Source organism: Lepisma saccharinum, chromosome 24, assembly GCF_977018435.1.
Source record: "Lepisma saccharinum chromosome 24, izLepSacc3.1, whole genome shotgun sequence".
Lineage (NCBI taxonomy): Eukaryota > Metazoa > Arthropoda > Insecta > Zygentoma > Lepismatidae > Lepisma > Lepisma saccharinum.
In genome coordinates, this window is record NC_139252.1 from 45065537 (window position 1) to 45083671 (window position 18135).

Genomic DNA, 18135 nt, shown 5'->3' on the forward strand with positions numbered 1-18135 from the left:
AGAGTATGTTATCTGTACATTTTCCCAATTAACAACATAATTTTGATTGATACAAATTCACTGTAGATTCGTCTCAAAATGTAGCAAAGGATCGAAATGAGTGATGCCTAATATCCAAGCAGACATTTATACTTATGTTAAATGGTTGTCATCAGAATTTCTACTTCATCTTCACCCAATATTCTCCAGTTCCTTCACGAAACAGAAAAAAAAGACGCTTACACATCTCCAAACTAATAGTTGAAGAATTTGCAACCATATACAGAGTCCAAATTATTTTTTTCCCCTCAGAAGCAAGACGGATGATCTTACACCGTAGTGTTGAACTAGTACTGAAAATCCACTGCATGCATATCCGAAAAGAAGCGACTTTTTGATTACTCATGGCAAGCGAATTATCGATTTGAATCCATTGATATTCATTTCCTATAAGGGCACATAGCTATGTCAGGGATCACACTTTAGTGGAAAGACTAACTGGAATTTTTCGTTTTTAAACATAGAAAATAAAATACTAAGTAAAAAATAATTTTGAAAACATTATTCATGATGTCTCTCATATAACTCGCAATCTTTTAATTGAATGGGGGTCCATAGTATACAATTTTCAATGGCAATACACACCCAACCCTTTACCCAAGCTTCCAACATCCATGGTCTTCCTTAATTGAAAATAATATTAAATTTTATTGGGTTAAGTGTGTGAACTGTCCTGTTTCCAACAGAATTATTACCCCTAGAAAGGGCCGAACGGTATTAAAAATCTGAGGCACCAAAATCAACATTGCCCTAGGCCTCCAGAATCGCCCTGCTAAGTAGTGAGTAGGTGAGTGATATTAGTGAAGGTAAGAATCGAAAAACCCGAAAAAAAATTTTGCTGTGCTATGCCGAAGTCTTTAATTTTGTATATATTTAAATTATGTAAATATGTTTTGAAAAGCAATTCATTATTGTATTGCTGCAAAAAAACATACTATAAAACCACAACGGATAAGTTTTGATACACTGAAGGTGCCCTGAAACGAGAAATTTTGGAAGTCGATGCTCTATTCGTCTTTGGCCTAACCATCTCCTCTGCATTTTAGAAGTCCACTCTAGAGCACTCTTCTCCACAACCTGCGTTCGATTTGTGAAACGAAAGGAATCGACCAGTTTCCACGTCCTGTGGGGAGCCAGGGCTTATTTGACGGACTGCTTACTACATGGTTGCTATAGCAACATCATTTCGTTCGACAAAAGACTGTTTATGAACCATCTGTTAAGAAATTACTTCGTAATGAAGAAGAACGGTTCATTAAAATTTAAAGTGGGAAACCATACACTATTTTTTTTCGAAACATGTCTTGGAATACTTGAGAAACCCAAATACCGGTAGAAAGAATGAAGGTAATTTATAAGATAACAAATATAACAAACTCATCGCAGAAGTAAAACTGTTGGAGAGGTATTGGTAATTAAGTCAAAATAGGTTTCCGTCTCCCTTGGCGCTTGTTTCAAAACTTTTAGTTTTTATTTCAGTATTTAGAGCAGTAGTTCTCACCTCGTTGGTCTGACGTACGATAGTGCATTTATAGTAATATTTTTCACGTTCCGGATGAAAGTGAATTTTTGCTATACTGAAGTTTTTATTGAATTTCCCAGCTTTTTCCAGATCTTCATACGAACGTCAGTTTCTGTGAATCTTTTTACACGATACATTGCATTTATACAAGCAGGCTGACTACAACCATGAGGACGGATTTCGATGAAGTCGATGAAATATCTTATCAAACATTCGAACACGTGACCTCTGATTCTTTGGCCTCCTATGTATACAATAATAACACATTTGCAATGCACACACCATTTTCGGAAGAAAAATGGAAATTTATTTGATAGATCAAGAAATATTGCTTGGCTTCTCTGAGTGAATTAAGGAGGGAGGGAGGTTTTATTTTTGATGCGTCTAACATTAACAATAATTTTCAATAACATGAAAGATCAAGCTTTGTACACAAATCTCTTATCTACTATGATAAATGTCAGCAATCACTGTCGTAAATCACATCAATGTAAATGAATTGATTTGTAATGACTATTGTGGCTTTGTTCGCATTTTTTTTTAGTATGATTACTTAAATCGAAACAGACTCCTTGTGATTGACTACAGCGATTGTCGAAATTTATCGAAATATAGATCACTGGTAAAGTGTTTTCTTTTCAATTACTGAATTATAATACACTATTTCCTCTCTAGATAATGAATAAATCCTCGGTGAATAGAGTGAGACAGAGCTCAAAAGGTTATTCTCCACATTCGTAAGCAAGTCGCTGTCCCGACAATGTAAGTTTAACGAGTAATGAAGTCAGAAGTCCGTGATTTTTAATTTTGGATAGGTCTTTGGATGGTTCTTTGTATTCTCCCGACAAGTCTTCAGGTCATAATCCATTTTTGGTGCTATTAATGTAAAGAGAGAAAGAAATGGTGCAAAGTATCTGATTTGATTTTTGTTACTTAGCGTCGCTTTTCTGCCACATTTGACTAATCGCGACGATGAAAGGATGGAGGGACACCCACAATGAATACCCATGCCCAAGTTGAGATTCGAACCCGGGACCCCTGATGCCGTAGCGCGCTGTGATAATCATTCCACCACGGAGGTTGGCAGTGCAAAATATTTAACATACATATTAACTCGCTCTTGCCATTGATATTCGGTACAGTCAAAATATCCTTTTAGCTTGCAAAACCTCTGAAGGAAAACTTATGATGAACGAACGAATTGACTGTCTTAAAAAGAAAGGTACTGATAAGTCAATCAAGAACAATACGAATATAGTCTCGGAAAATTTCAGGGATACTTAACTACCCATTATGTATACTTATGTATAGATATGAGTATGGAATCTATCTAACCCAACAAAGAGTTGTCGTGAATGTCTGTACGTACATGAACAGTGTCGGATCCAGAATCATAGACAGTACAATGGCGCAGTGTGTATGCGGCTCTAGTTTTAATGTTAGACTTCATGAAACCATGGGCGGAGTTTGAGCTTTTGCTTTGGGGGGGCAGACTCTGTGAGAAGCGTATGATATTATAAACTAGGGTATATTCAATAACCCTCAGGTATTGAATATCCCCTAGTTTATAACGGGTCCGGAGGCCTTCCCCCGGAAATTAAAAAAAAACAACTTAAAATCACTGAGTTTTATGCCTTTTAGATTTGAAAATGTTAAATTTCCTCGCTTAAGTAAACAAATATTAATTTGTATATTGGTTGTCAGTTTCAAAAGAAGCAAAACAGTACGATTATTGCATTTCATTATTTTTTTATTGATACAATACTCATATTACTTTAAAAAAGTTGCAGTACAATAGTAAGCTTTAGAAGTTTTAGAAAAATGTAATTGAAAAGTTCTTTTGATGCCGCAGCAGTACTGTTGCCATCATGCCAAATGTCAAGATTTGCGGTATGGCTTCATAACAAAAATGTAGTAACTGAACTTAATCATGTGTTATATTTTAGTCTTTTTTAAGTTGGGGGAGCCATGCCCCCCTGGCCCCTCCAGAACTCCGCCTATGCATGAAACGGGTCTTATTTCAAAGGTCATTGATGTATTTTTATTATCGTATCCAACGCCGCGGTAGCTCATTCGTTAAGGCGTCTGACTACCATGCGAGAGACCCGGGTTTGATCCCCGACGGGGGAGAACCGGGATTTTTCAACCTATTCCACCCAGCGAGGTATAAAGTGGGTACCTGGAGGAAACTCGGTGGGATAAAGGCGGCCAGGGGCGTGGTGCTGATCACATCACCCCCACCTTCGGCCGTGATCAAGAATGGTGGGGCCCTAACTCCACACCTCCTATACGCCTTCATGGCGTGGTGCAAAGAACAGGGGAGCACTTTACCTTTTTTGTTATCCAACGTTCATTATCTTCATGTTAAGAAATCGGGATCAATGTAAGGAGAGACGCATAACCCTTAACAACTCACCTGGATTTGCCATTGATTCTGTGAAATACTTGACATAATTTCGCAACGCGACACAGGCGCTTCCCCCTGAGTTACTTCATGTTGTGTAGCAACAGTGTCATTAAAATGCTGCTCTCACTCTTGACATGTACAGTATCGTCTGCACAGCTGCTCATAAATTATGCACCGAGCGTTTTGTAATGGGTAGTCATTCTCCCACCCACATCAGAACGCCTCTAAAACCCTCCCTTCCTGATCGTTACATTATCTGCATTTGCAATTTGTTACGCAGGAAATTTGACAACTTTACTTTGGAACTTGATCGATATCGTACGTTTTCTGACACACGCTTTTTTTTTTTTTTAACCGAACCCTTTGCAAGCGCAATCTACGGTCTGGCATTTAGCTCGTTGGCAACAAACTGTTCAGAACACTAGGAAAACATTATTGATTTAAACTTCCATAAACCGGAACGACTATGACTTCTTGATCGATGCGTGGAGAAATGTTATTGGTCTAAAAATAACATATTGTTGCTTGGTAGACACATAAAGACTGAGCTGAAGACATTCCATCTTCTGTTTCGACCACTAGCGTAAGCAGGGTTTGCATTTTTTTTTTTCGGAGTGGGCTGGAATTGTAGATATGGATATTGCATAGCTGCCTTCTAGTGGATCCATAAAATATTTCGTAATTTATATTTTTAACCTCTCTTTTAAAAGTTGTTCAAAGACAAAAATGATAATCGGGACTATTTAAGGTGATCTTGCATTTAGCACTGCAGCCCTGGACATCATCCTTTAGGGAGTTGCCCGCTGTCTTCGCACAAAACCTTAACAGTGCCCAAAACTCTCCTTCCTTATGATTTGGCTTAGAAAGGCAGTGGGCAACTGTCATCTTCATTCTATCGGTAGCTCGTGTTGACCATAGAATCATAAAGTTCACTTGTAATATCAAAGAAATCATTCCTCTAGTTAAGTTAGGTTCACAACATTTTATTTTCCAATTGAGAAGCCAGGAACCTTATTACCTCTAGAATAAAATTTTAAAAAAAATCCCTTCACCTTGTGGATACGCGCCTGTACTTGGTATATCGAGTATTGCGGAAAAAAATTGAGATTATTAATCTCAAAATGTATGCATATTTCACTTAAATGTTATCGAATTTACTCCGTGAGCTATTTTTTTAAAATGTTATTTTAAGCTCACTTTATGCACAGATACGTTAATCGGGACTGGGCCTTCGGTTTAAAGTGGGAGCCGAGCCACTATACAATGTGCCTGCATCGGGTATCGAACCCAGGATCCCTTGATTACAAGGCGACAACATTACCATTACGACATCGGGAAGGTACGGTTAATTATTTTGCCGTAAGTGATCTAGGCGAGTTAATGAGTGCAGTAATTCTTGGGATGGTACCGAGACGAGATTAGTTGCAAGACGAGACCGAATCCGAGAAGGTCGAAACGAGACCCTTCGAGACTTGTCGAGAAGGGACCTAGACTCCAACACTTCCAGCCTCGTTCGAGACTCTGGCATGATATTTGAAAACGAAAATACCTGAACGACTTTACCTTACTGTGAGACATAGCAAATGGATATCTATCTGACTATTTGTAGAAGGGAGTGATATATTTCGTGCATAATAATTGCAAAACCAATGATAACTCTGAGCCTGTGGTGCGTTGTTGCATGTGTTAAGGATATAATTATATATTTTTTCTAGGACTGAAGGTTAAATCGAGAAAATGTGTTTAGTTTTATGACTTCTATACGCTGTGAACATATATGAGAAGTTGTATTGTGTTGTAAGACTAGAGACATGACCGACTGTTGCTTTTCCAGAGAAAGATGGATGTTAGTCATCCTTACCAGTGGCTGTAAAAACGAAGTTTTTATGATGAATGAAGGACAAATTCTGTGCAAGGTTGCAACAATGTTTCTCCATGTGTTACATGTCGTGATATTTTAAAAATATATATATTGTGCTGCTGCAGATAGCTGGTTAACATACGGTAAGTGAATCTACACCCAGGAAGGGCTCGAACAAAGTCAATATCAAGCCATTAAAGTTGCAATATCGTACAGTTCATATCTAGGGTGTTTGGGGAAAAAACACTTAAGTCAAAAAATGAAATTTTACAGCAGGCAGTTTTTATTTTAACTCTTTTCATAGGAAACATTACAGGCATGGTTGGATCATCACTGTTAAGAATCTTTACAAATGCACAATATAAAATTATACTTATAATAGTTTATTAAATTGATTCAGTTTGACTTAAATTAAAGCAACAGAAAATTGCAGTTTGTGACTTAAGTGCTTTTTTCCAGAACACCCTAAATATTACTGTTCAGGCAATAGTAACGTCTCGGGTATATTCTTAAGTGCAAAGAAGTTACATTTATTCATCGCAAATTCGCGAAAGCTCTTGCCGCCGACTGAGATCATCACACCACACTGAAGATAACTTGACCCAGTAGTCAACCACATAGGCCGGAAAATATTTTATTCATTGGTCAATTCGAAGTCAGAAAATACTAGGCAGGCAGACACTAACGTGACGTCACCGTACTATTCTGTTAGGTTACAGGCAGAATTTTCTTGCGATATAATGTTTTATTAATAAAGCCAACATAGGAAATACAAATACAAATACAAACGCATATTCAGATCGCCGAAGGGTAGATTCAGAAATCGCTCCTTAGCATTATTTGATGTACTTCTCTCTTGCCCCGTGCATGTTGGCAACAGCGAAACACGGAAAAGTTTAAAGGGTTGCCATACTTCTCAGGATATGACAACGATTATTTTTGGAGAAGAGTTGATACCAACTAATACAGAAGGAGTGGGACGGAGAAAAGGCTAAGCCGAGCAATTTTTGTTGAAGCAAATCGACGTGAAATCCTGCCTTACTATTGTGCTAGTATCTAGTGGCTTGTGTCGTATAATCAAATCCCAACTTGCAGCAGTGCAGATCACATGGTTACTTTCCCGTCGATAACCGGAATCTACGGTATATCATCATGGCCTTGGTTGGCTGACGACGATGAAACAAACCAATGAATATGATGAGGGCCATTTTCCATGCAGCAGCGCTGCATACCATGCTTATAGATTACTATCGGCTTAAAAATTATCGATACTTGAGTTTGGACTCCAATTAAAAATTAACCAGTAAACCTGCATAAAAACGAGCTACATCAAAATCTAGCAGATTCGGCGTTAATTTATGGTAACCATTTTTTTCTTCAATACGCCTTCGATTTCTTATCTTCGTGAGAACAAAAAAGTGGCTTTTTTGGCGTTTGCCAATAGACTTCTCTCTTTAAAATTCTATAAATAACAAATCTGTGGTCCGATCGTAATGATATTTAAATGCGGTGCAGGTAGAAAGGTTTTAATTACAATTATTAATTGTCAGATTTTTTTTAAATTTGTGGAACAACTTTTTCCTAGTATTGCGTAGTCCTACAAATAAGATCTTGGTTTTGTTTTGCAACTCTTTGCAGCTGTTTTTGAAACACATTATTGTCGTAAATTCACATTGGGAAACCGATTTGATACAGATTTTTATTCAGCAGAGTAAAGATGAGTTTTGAACTTGGCAACAGCGATGTCACTTCGAGTCGGGTAAAGACACCGCGTGTGGTACTTCTTCTGTTCTCACGACAATAAAAAATCGAAGGCATACTCGATAAAAATTTGGTTACCATAGCTTAACGCAGAATTAAATAAGCTAAATTTTTATGTAACTTGTTTTTATGTAGGTCTACTGGTTAAATTTTCATTACAGTCCAAACTGGAGTATGCATAATTTTTAATTCGTTACATCTACAAGAAACTACTTTATTTTTCTACCAGCGACCATTTCTAGACATTGTGAAATTCGTACTGTGATTGATAGCAATTCTCTCCATTCCGTCGTCCATGTGCTTGAGCAGTGTGTTGCAAACAACTTCCTTTCGTTACTGACTTCTTTTTCAGGTTTCTGGTTCTTAATAGATTGCGTGCTCCTTTCAATATGAGTGACGATTATTATTAAACCAATTTTCATATCAGCTGTGTTTCGGCGTAGGGCAATTTGGGACCAGCAAAATGCATATTATCATACTGGATTTAAATTCGATAAACTTTAACACATTCTCTGTTCAAGTCATGATATAAGGCTCCGCAACTTCAATATAGCAGCTACGCTGAATATTATGGTTTTATCACATATACTATATTCATATATAGCAGTGGCGTAGCGTTATAGTACGCCCGTACGCCCGGCGTTCCCAGATTTAGCATTTCAAAAATGCGTAAATTCTGTAAATATAAAGTAAAACGTGACTAATTTCATATATGTTTGACCTTCATGGCATTATAATAGCTATTTTTCGCGATCCGCTTGCAACGCTCCACTAACAACACTCGTTCTAGAATTTTTTTCAATGCCTTTACTGGCCGTACGCTGAGCAGGTTCGGCGTAAAGAACTCTATATTCCTTGCTGCTTTCTTGAGGGAAAGCTTGGATCTCTACAGTAGTGGCGTAAATGCTCTCTCATACGCCAGCGTACGGAGCAGAGGGCTACGCTACGTGATTGGTTCATGTGACCCTTCCTGCCTTCTGAAGCAGACGACAGCGGTAGAATTCTTACCCGGTTCTTCACGCTCATGCCACTCGTGCTATGTGATGTTACAATACGCAATATTGACTGACGTAACTTTACCAAACTCAAATATACCACTTCTTAATGACCACTTCATTGTATAATTTATCGCACGAAGAGCGATGTGCATTGAATACTAAAAGATCAACACAGTTTTTGTCAAATAAGTAGGTGAAGTCCTCGTGGTAGAAGTTCAGCCTGTGCCTGCTCTACCACTTAACCCGCAAAACTATTCTTTTGTTATTATTATTATTATTTCGTTAGTATCTAACTGCCTAATATTGTGTCAATGGAAGTGTTTAGCATTCATTTGAAAACTCTTTATATCGAATGATCTCTGGACAAAATTATATTAAAATGTTTATCAACATTCTCAAGATGTAATAAACAGTGGTCTGAATTTCTAATCGGCACTGTTACGTCAGTTGAGTGTACGATAGTTGGATCATTGACCCACCGCCGTGTCAGAGTGTTTTGCACAGCGGGCCAAGACGACAGAGGCCCCTGATTCGAATCCCGGCGTTAGAACGGGTGTTCTTTGTGAGTGTCCCTTCTTCAATATCATCACTCATATTCGTATTCGCGATTAACCAAAAGTGGTAGAAAAGCGAAGTATAATAAACCAAATCAATCAGTAGTTGGATTTCCACAGCAATGACGTCTACTGTTGTGCAGAGGCGCTTGTGATTCAGGTAGGTTTTTAATGACTTGCGTCATGCAGAAGGGTATAAAAAAAGGTATACAACACCAGAGTTCAAAACATTTGTGGCATAGTGAGGCATCTAATTTTCTAGCTAAAACATGCATGGACGATGTTTTATTAAAAATCCAGCTGACTTCAGGCAAATGAACAATGCCTGTGGCGACTAATACCATAAGTAAATTATTAAACAAGAAAGGGCCGACCCTTCCTTCGGACTTGGCGTTCCCACACGAAATGTCCATGCTACGCCACTGATATATAGTTCACGTAAGGGAAGGGGTTCAACTTTTGGTATGATTAATGTTGCTACAATTTCATAAGTGAAAATCCGGGAAATAGCTGACCTGAAGCTTGTTGGGAAGTGGGGGGGAGGGAGGTGTGTGCTGGACCCGACAAAGTTGTGTGTATGTACATATCCATTATCATATTCTTTACACTTCTTAAAAAGAAACCGAAATCTATATCGAAGTACAGTGTAGCATTGCCATAGGAGTGCACAGATCCTCTGATTAGGGGGGATTGATTGATTGATTGATTTTAGTTTATTTTTCTTCGCGTTTTGTGCCTCTTGACTAATTTGCGAAGATGGGGATGAGTTGTCACGGTATCCAGTGACGTATAAAATCACTGTTCGATATCTATCATTTTGTGTAATTAATCATATTATGACTTGTGTAAAGTGTGAAATCTGGTTTGTCATTTGAATATTTCCAATGCATATATGTGGTAAAATTGATATTCGAGCAAGACATCGGGAGTTTGAGAACAGGTTTTCTGAGTCACAGCAATAATCGTCAACACGGTGAAGTACGTGAAATTGGGGCAACCGAAGCGACTCATCACGAATGGAAGATGGATTTATTTTCGTCAAGACCAACAAAAGAATTCACTACGGGAGGGCAAGCTGTTTTTCATCAGAGATGCACGGCAGACTACAGATTCCCAGATAGGAGGGCGAGAACTTAATCCGCTGCACAGAACCGAAGACACGCCCTTTGACAGCATTTGGACACAATAGAGCGGGGGTTGTCGTACTCTGCTCGAACCGAAGCCAAGCCAAGTTTAACGTCTTTCCAACTGACGTTTTCGAATGTCATATAAATCTGTAGGACTTCGAGTTCAACACACAGTTTGTCAGGATTTTTGTAGCGAGAACGTCTCCGCGCTAGACTCCCGTGTACTCATTGTTTTCGTGGACTTCGCTTTGTTTGCCAAAGCCAGCAGCGAGTAACCGCTTCTGAAGTAATTCGCGTGTGCTTGTTTTGGTGATACAATTCCCGGTATTTTTTTTTTTTTTTTGTGAAACGAGGACTATCCCGAACTATGGCCGGCTAACACGATAAAGAGAGGGGGCCGTTGGATTTCCCCGAATCCCGCAACCACGACGCTCCACTACCATCGAGATGTGAATGTACAGCCGACGCCAACGCCAACACCACCGACGCACCATGCCGCGAAGCCAACCAACGCCGATGTCCGAGAGAGAGAGAGGGAGAGGACTCCAGACCGACGCCTGATAGATGTCCGACGCCCGAGAGAGAAAGATTCCAGACCGAAGCTTGAGAAGTTACACCCGGCGTTCGAGAAGTAAACGTGCAGCCGACGCGTGAAAGGAAGAGGAACATGCGACGTCCAGTGATAGTGAAAGCGCCAGATATCGTTGCCACCACCCTTCGTCGCGGTCAACCCCCGAAGGAACATTTTGTGCCGCAAAGGATCCTAGTGCGAATTCCCGTATCCATGAAAGATGGACCATCCGACGGTAGCATAGTCTGGGTAGAGTATTCTTCAGCAGATTCATGTTCATGTACAAATGTATTGTTTTGCGTCAACGCCGTACCATAAAAACGTAAACCACATTGAGAGCAATGTGACTCAGGAATTCCGAACCTAACTTCTACGTCTTATATTTTGAGTAATGGTTATATATATTTATAAAGGTCGTTTCATGTTCATATTCTTTAATATTTTGATTGTCTGCATTTTCAGGTAGAAGCTCCTCTTTATTACGTTAAATTTTCATGTAATTTGTCAAAGCGTGCTTTATTTTTGTGTGACTAAACGCTCAGTCGCTTAAATTAGTTTATCGAAGGTCGACGCATTAGTCTTTTAATTGTTGAATGAGTATGTTATATTGCAAGGTCGTGCGAGTGTAGTATTTTTATTGCATTGTGATTCTGTAGTTTTTGCTCGCGCCGATGATTAATTTGTGTATTCCGGCAGCTGGAGCCGATTAAGTATTGCATCACTATGTAGAAGTGTTATTGTTCTCAAGGGACGAGAGAGGCTTTTGTGTATTACCTCCGTCCGAGAAACTTGGTAAACGCCCTAATTGCGGTTTTGATGCGCATGATTCATTCGAACGAAAGGTTCAACTACGTCGACCTAAATTTCTGATAATTGCTTATCCGAGGACTGACACATATTTGATTGAAATGAGCGCAGGAGCGGCAGACTAACGACCTAAATTCAAGTTAAATGTTTAATAAACAAAAATGAAATGGTACGTCGATTAAATGCGTGACTTGTATATGTATTTCTATGTTGACAAAACCCCAGGAGTGAGAATGAGTGAGAAAATGAGAGAGTGAATCAGGGGGACCTGTAAGATGTTTGTTATCCCAATATTTTCTTTGATTACAATATATTTATATTTTACTGTTCGTCCGAGTTATCATTTGATGCTTTCAGGTACAATGCTATTTGGTATGTTTTTGTTTCAGTGCCGACAGATGTCAGGTAGATTTTAAAGTGTAATATTTCAAGGTATTTATCCCCCGCCCCGCACTAGTACGACAACACCGACCGTCTCATAACCCGAACTTAAAAACCTGGATCGTTTACAATCGCACGAACGCCTCCCTTACCTGTCGTGACATTTGGCCCCGTGCCGGGGAATGAAATATATGTCACCGGGGACCGGGAAAGGTATTCACGCCTGATAGTGCGTTGTAACATTTGGCCCGCCGAACAGCGACCTGTATACTTGCCGTCTGTTCACGGTTCTGTAACACAGTGATGAAACGATGAATGGACATGCACAAACAACCAAGCCCGAGCGGGATTTGAACCCGGGACCCTTGGCGCCGCAGCGCGATGCGCTAAGGGGGGACAAACGCCTTGATGAAAGTTCAGCCTGGAAACAAAAACCTAATTTTATCTCACTCTTTTAGTTTTGTTTGCATTGAGGGTCGGTGTGTATATAATATTATATCATATTATTTAAATACATTACATAATCAATTCATCCTCCCCATAACAAATCAACAGCAAAAAAGATATAAACATAAATTGTCTCTGAAAAGTGCGCGCACCTTTACCTCCAAACAATTGATTGATTGATTTTATTTTGCTTCTTTTTTTGTGCCACTTTTGGCTAATTTGCGAAGATGAGAGAGAGTGATGATATGACGAAATTGATGAACGGACACTCATAAACATCCATGCCCGAGCCAGGATTCGAACCCGGGGCCCCTGACGTCGTAGCGCGATGTGCTAACCACTCCGCCACGGGGGCCAGCCTCCGAACAATTGTTTCTGCATTTTAGACAAAACTGTTTAGCAGCAACAGTCTGAAGTTCTTAGATGTTATTATTTCTCCCTCCCTCTCTCTCTCTCTCTCTCTCTCTTTCTAGAAATTTACAATGCAGTACAGAACAGAAGTAAAATGCGTGCGAAGCGAGCAAGAAAACATTCTGATCCAAATTTTTGCAAAATGAAAACAAATTTGATTTAATAGGGCACAAAAAATGTCATGGGGACCCATGGCATTCTCTTTACATTCTATTCAATCAGATTGATTGGCGCCGAGGGCCAACTCCCGGTAAAATTTTAAATTGAGTGGGCAACAACCCCTCTGTGCCTCACTGCAGGTCCTCTTGGCCGTCTGGAAGAAATAATGCAGAAAGACGTAAACACTACTACCATCTTGAGTGTCCTTTTGTCCTGCTACTCTAAGATTCGGCTAGCCTTACTTTATTTTACTTAAATGTTTGCCCCCTTCCGAATTGATTTCCTCCCACTGCACCCCCTTACTCAGTAGTTGCTTTGAACTTTCATCAGCTTGAAAATATAATATCGTTTAATAACGGCAATAAGATTCCTCTACACTACATTTCTAGGTGAAAGTATAATATAGGGGAATGAACATCTGAAAAGGGCACAAGGATGGCCAAACTTCCCCGTTAGAAAACGAATGTCAATCTAAAAGTATATATTTCACACGTATAATTTGATTTCAGTTACAGTAATTTACATTAAATGTTATAATGGGGATGCAAGAATGCGATAATTTTAAATTCAAGTGGTGTTTTTTGGCGCCATGGAAAAATACCTTGCTCGTCCCTCCTTGGAAAAAAATCAGTGGACGTCCATGATTAGGGGGCATTTTTTTTTAATATTCGTTTAGAATACTGACATGTTCACAGTACCCCTTTTGAGGTGCCCAACATAATCTTGCACTGCATGAAAACAATTTGGTTAGAACAAGTGAAGATGTTTCAAACTCCCCACAGGTTACGCAATGAAGAAACTGAAGAGTTTGCTGAAATATTGCTCTTCTACTAGTAAATTGTAAGGTCCGTAGTTTCTATAATTAGTGAATACAATTCCACAAGCCACGCTACTTAATATTGATGCTTTTCTGTTCATCTTGTGTCAAACAACTTGAGAAGGTTATGGTGTTTCCCTGGTTTTCTTGCACTGCGTTTCTAAAAACAAAATTCCTTTCAGAAAAATCGAAAAAAATACAACTGATTTGACAGTCCCAATGCAGTTTTTTATCGCAGAAATTTCGAAACTATCAGGAAATTAACAGACATTTGGTCTACAGTCCCATCTATTGTGTGAAATTACGTAATTTTCTTCCCATCGGTATCCCGTCCTATACGTTTTGAATTTAGGAGAATAAAATAAGTCCGAAGAAATTTTTATGAACAAGCGGATAGAACAGGTAATCTGATAATTTTATTGAACCTTAAGGGGGGGTTGGACCCGTTGAACCCCCCTTAAATACGCCGATGACTATATTCCTATACAAATAGGATTTCTTGAAAGCCACGGGCGTTTGTTTACATTAACTTCGTTCTTATAGTGAATACAGAATAGTACATTCTGATTAATTGGAATGTTTCGCCTTCAAAATGCAGCACGACAATGAAAATGAGCTGTGATAATGTTGGCCTGAAGAAACTACAAGACTGCATTGGATGAGTGGTTGACCACTAATTTAATCCAATATATATATAGCCCCAATCCCACCACTCACTGACATAAATGTTCTCCATGAAGGAAGCCCCGGAGGCGAAAAATGCCCGATTACGACCCCCCATGAAATCGTCCCAAAAGGCCGAGAAAATTCAAAAATCGCTCAATCGGCCCTTCCTTAAGGGTGAAAATGCCCTTTTTTCACGTCCTTGGCAACCGTTGCCACGGGCATTTCTTTTGCACACATTGTTTCCTTCAATTCTTAATTGTCAAGATACATTATATTTCTCACAGATCAAGAGCACACAGATGAATGAACTCATGGTTTTGAAAAGGTGACTGAAACAAGGGTGACATCTACATAATAAGGAGTTTCAGCCCAGATACAATTACGTATATATTGTTATACTCAATGCGTAAATATCTACATCGTGCTTGTTTTAACTAAATATTTAGGGGGTATAATGACATGCAATTCCTTAGAGCTTGCCGTGCCTCTTGTTGTCCATGGAAACGGACGTTGCTAGTGAACTTAAAGAAAGTTTATTTTCACCCCGAAAACTACTGTAAGGGAATTATGCTAGACTTTTCGAATTTCAAAATACGAGCATCAGAATTTATTGCAGAGGCAAGGTAGGAATTTGAGGGGAATGACGGAAAACGGTAATTATGCAATTACGTTCAAAAATGTGAAAATACCAAAATACGTAAATATTGCATTTTCAATTTAGTCGCTATTCAATTCGTTTATGCAAAACATCTAACTACTTATCTTGAAACGGTTATTACTTACTCAGTTCATTATTAAGAAAATAGACAATAATAGTTTGAATATTTGTACCTTATTAGAGCCTATACACACATAAAGTTACTTTCTAAACTTTTCAAATTAGCGAACTTGTACACATGTTCCCCATCATCCAATACAACATGCAGATATTTTCAAAGTCATTAAGATCATTGAGGAACCCCATCTAAAACATGATTGCGATCACAACGTGGCCGAAGGTCACTCATGCGAGCGCACAAGACGTGGCCAAAGGCCACGTCGAAAGTACGCGAGTCCAATATATATAAAGCCCCAATCCCACCACTCACTCACTGACATAAATGTTCTCCATGAAGGAAGCCCCGGAGGCGAAAAACGCCCGATTACGACCCCCCATGAAATCGTCCCAAAAGTCCGAGAAAATTCAAAAAACGCTCAATCGGCCCTTCCTTAAGGGCGAAAATGCCCTTTTTTCACGTCCTTAGCAACCGTTGCCACGGGCATTTCTTTTGCACACATTGTTTCCTTCAATTCTTAATTGTCTAGCTACATTATATTTCTCACAGATCAATAGCACACAGATGAATGAACTCATGACTTTGAAAAGGTGCCTGAAACAAGGGTGACATCTACATAATAAGGAGTTTCAGCCCAGATACAATTACGTATAGTATATTGTTATACTCAATGCGTAAATATCTGCATCGTGCTTGTTTTAACTAAATGTTTAGTAGGTATAATGACATGCAATTTCTTAGAGCTTGCCGTACCTGTTGTTGTCCATGGAAACTGACGTTGCTAGGGAACCTAAAGAATGTTTATTTTCAACCCGAAAACTACTGTAAGGGAATTATGCTAGACTCTTCGAATTTCAAAATTCGAGCATCAGAATTTATTACAGAGGCAAGGCAGGCAAAAGAGGGGAATGACGGGAAACAGTTATTATCCAATTACGTTCAAAAATGTGAAAATTGAAAAAGAAGTAAATATAACATTTTCAATTTATTGTCGCAATTTAATTCGTAAATGCAAAACATCCAACTACTTATCTTGAAACGGTTATTACTTACTCAGTTCATTATTAAGAAAATAGACAATAATAGTTTGAATATTTGTACCTTATTAGAGCCCATACACACATAAAGTTACTTTCTAAACTTTTCAAACTTATACATATGTTCCCCATCATCCAATACAACATGCAGACATTTTCAAAGTCATTAAGATCTATGAAGAACCCCATCTATAACATGATTGCGACCACAACGTGGCCGAAGGTCACGCATGCGAGCGTACAAGACGTGGCCAATGGCCACGTCGAAAGTACGCGAGTCCAATATATATATATATATATATAGCCCCAATCCCACCACTCACTGACATAAATGTTCTCCATGAAGGAAGCCCCGGAGGCGAAAAATACCCGATTACGACCCCCCATGAAATTGTCCCAAAAGGCCAAGAAAATTCAAAAATCGCTCAATCAGCCCTTCTTTGAGGGTGAAAATGCCCTTTTCTCACGTCCTTAGCAACCGTTGCCACGGACATTTTTTGCAGCACACATTGTTTCCTTCAATTCCTAATTGTCGAGATACATTATATGTCTCACAGATCAATAGCACACAGATGAATGAACTCATAGTTTGAAATGGTGCCTGAAACAAGAATGACATCTACATAATAAGGAGTTTCAGCCCAGATACAATTACGTATATATTGTTATACTCAGTGCGTAAATATCTACATTGTGCTTGTTTTAACTAAATGTCTAGGGGGTATAATGACATGCAATTCCTTAGAGCTTGCCGTGCCTGTTGTTGTCCATGGAAACGGACGTTGCTAGGGAACTTAAAGAATGTTTATTTTCACCCCGAAAACTACTGTAAGGGAATTATGCTAGACTCTTCGAATTTCAAAATACGAGCATCAGAATTTATTACAGAGGCAAGGTAGTCAAAAGAGGGGAATGACGGGAAACAGATATTATCCAATTACGTTCAAAAATGTGAAAATGACAAAAGAAGTAAATATAACATTTTCAATTTAGTGTCGCAATTTAATTCGTAAATGCAAAACATCCAACTACTTATCTTGAAACGGTTATTATTTACTCAGTTCATTATGAAGAAAATAGAGAAAAATATTTTGAATATTTATACCTTATTAGAGCCCATACACATATAAAGTTACTTTCTAAACTTTTCTAACTTATACATATGTTCCCCATCATCCAATACAACATGCAGACATTTTCAAAGTAATTAAGATCTATGAAGAACCCCATCTATAATATGATTGCGCCCACAACGTGGCCGAAGGTCACGCATGCGAGCGTACAAGACGTGGCCAATGGCCACGTCGAAAGTGCGCGAGTCCAATATATACAGGGTGTCATTTTAATGGCGCCCACGGACCACGGAAACGTATAGAGGACATCAAAACAAACCACTTTTCTTAGTAACGTTTTTCTCGTTGGAGCATCGTTTCGGCGCTACAGTCGTTCAAAAAAGCCTGTTTTGCCGCCTGAATGCTGGCAACCACATACAACATTTGATTGCATTTGTGACGTCATATCCCGTCGTGAAGCGATGCGTTCCAGGGTTGCCAGGAATATACACATTTTGTGAAAAATGACATAGCTTAAATCAGCCACATTATGTACCGTAGAACAAAATGAGAAAACACGTTCTGTAACCTAACAGGAAGTAAACAAATGATCCGAAAAATGGTAGAAAGAAAATATAATTCAAGTGGAAGTGGTCATATCAAATTTTGTCTCAGCTTACATGTCAAATATTTGCAAATCTAGTTACCAAGTTGGCATCTACAATTTAGTCTATTCACTTCG

General features: G+C 38.9%; 1 protein-coding gene across 2 annotated transcripts in view; it reads left to right on the plus strand.

Moving 5' to 3' along the window:
- Positions 1 to 18135, plus strand: part of LOC145978012 (uncharacterized) — a 41940-nt gene that overhangs the window by 8676 nt on the left and 15129 nt on the right. The window lies entirely within an intron of this gene.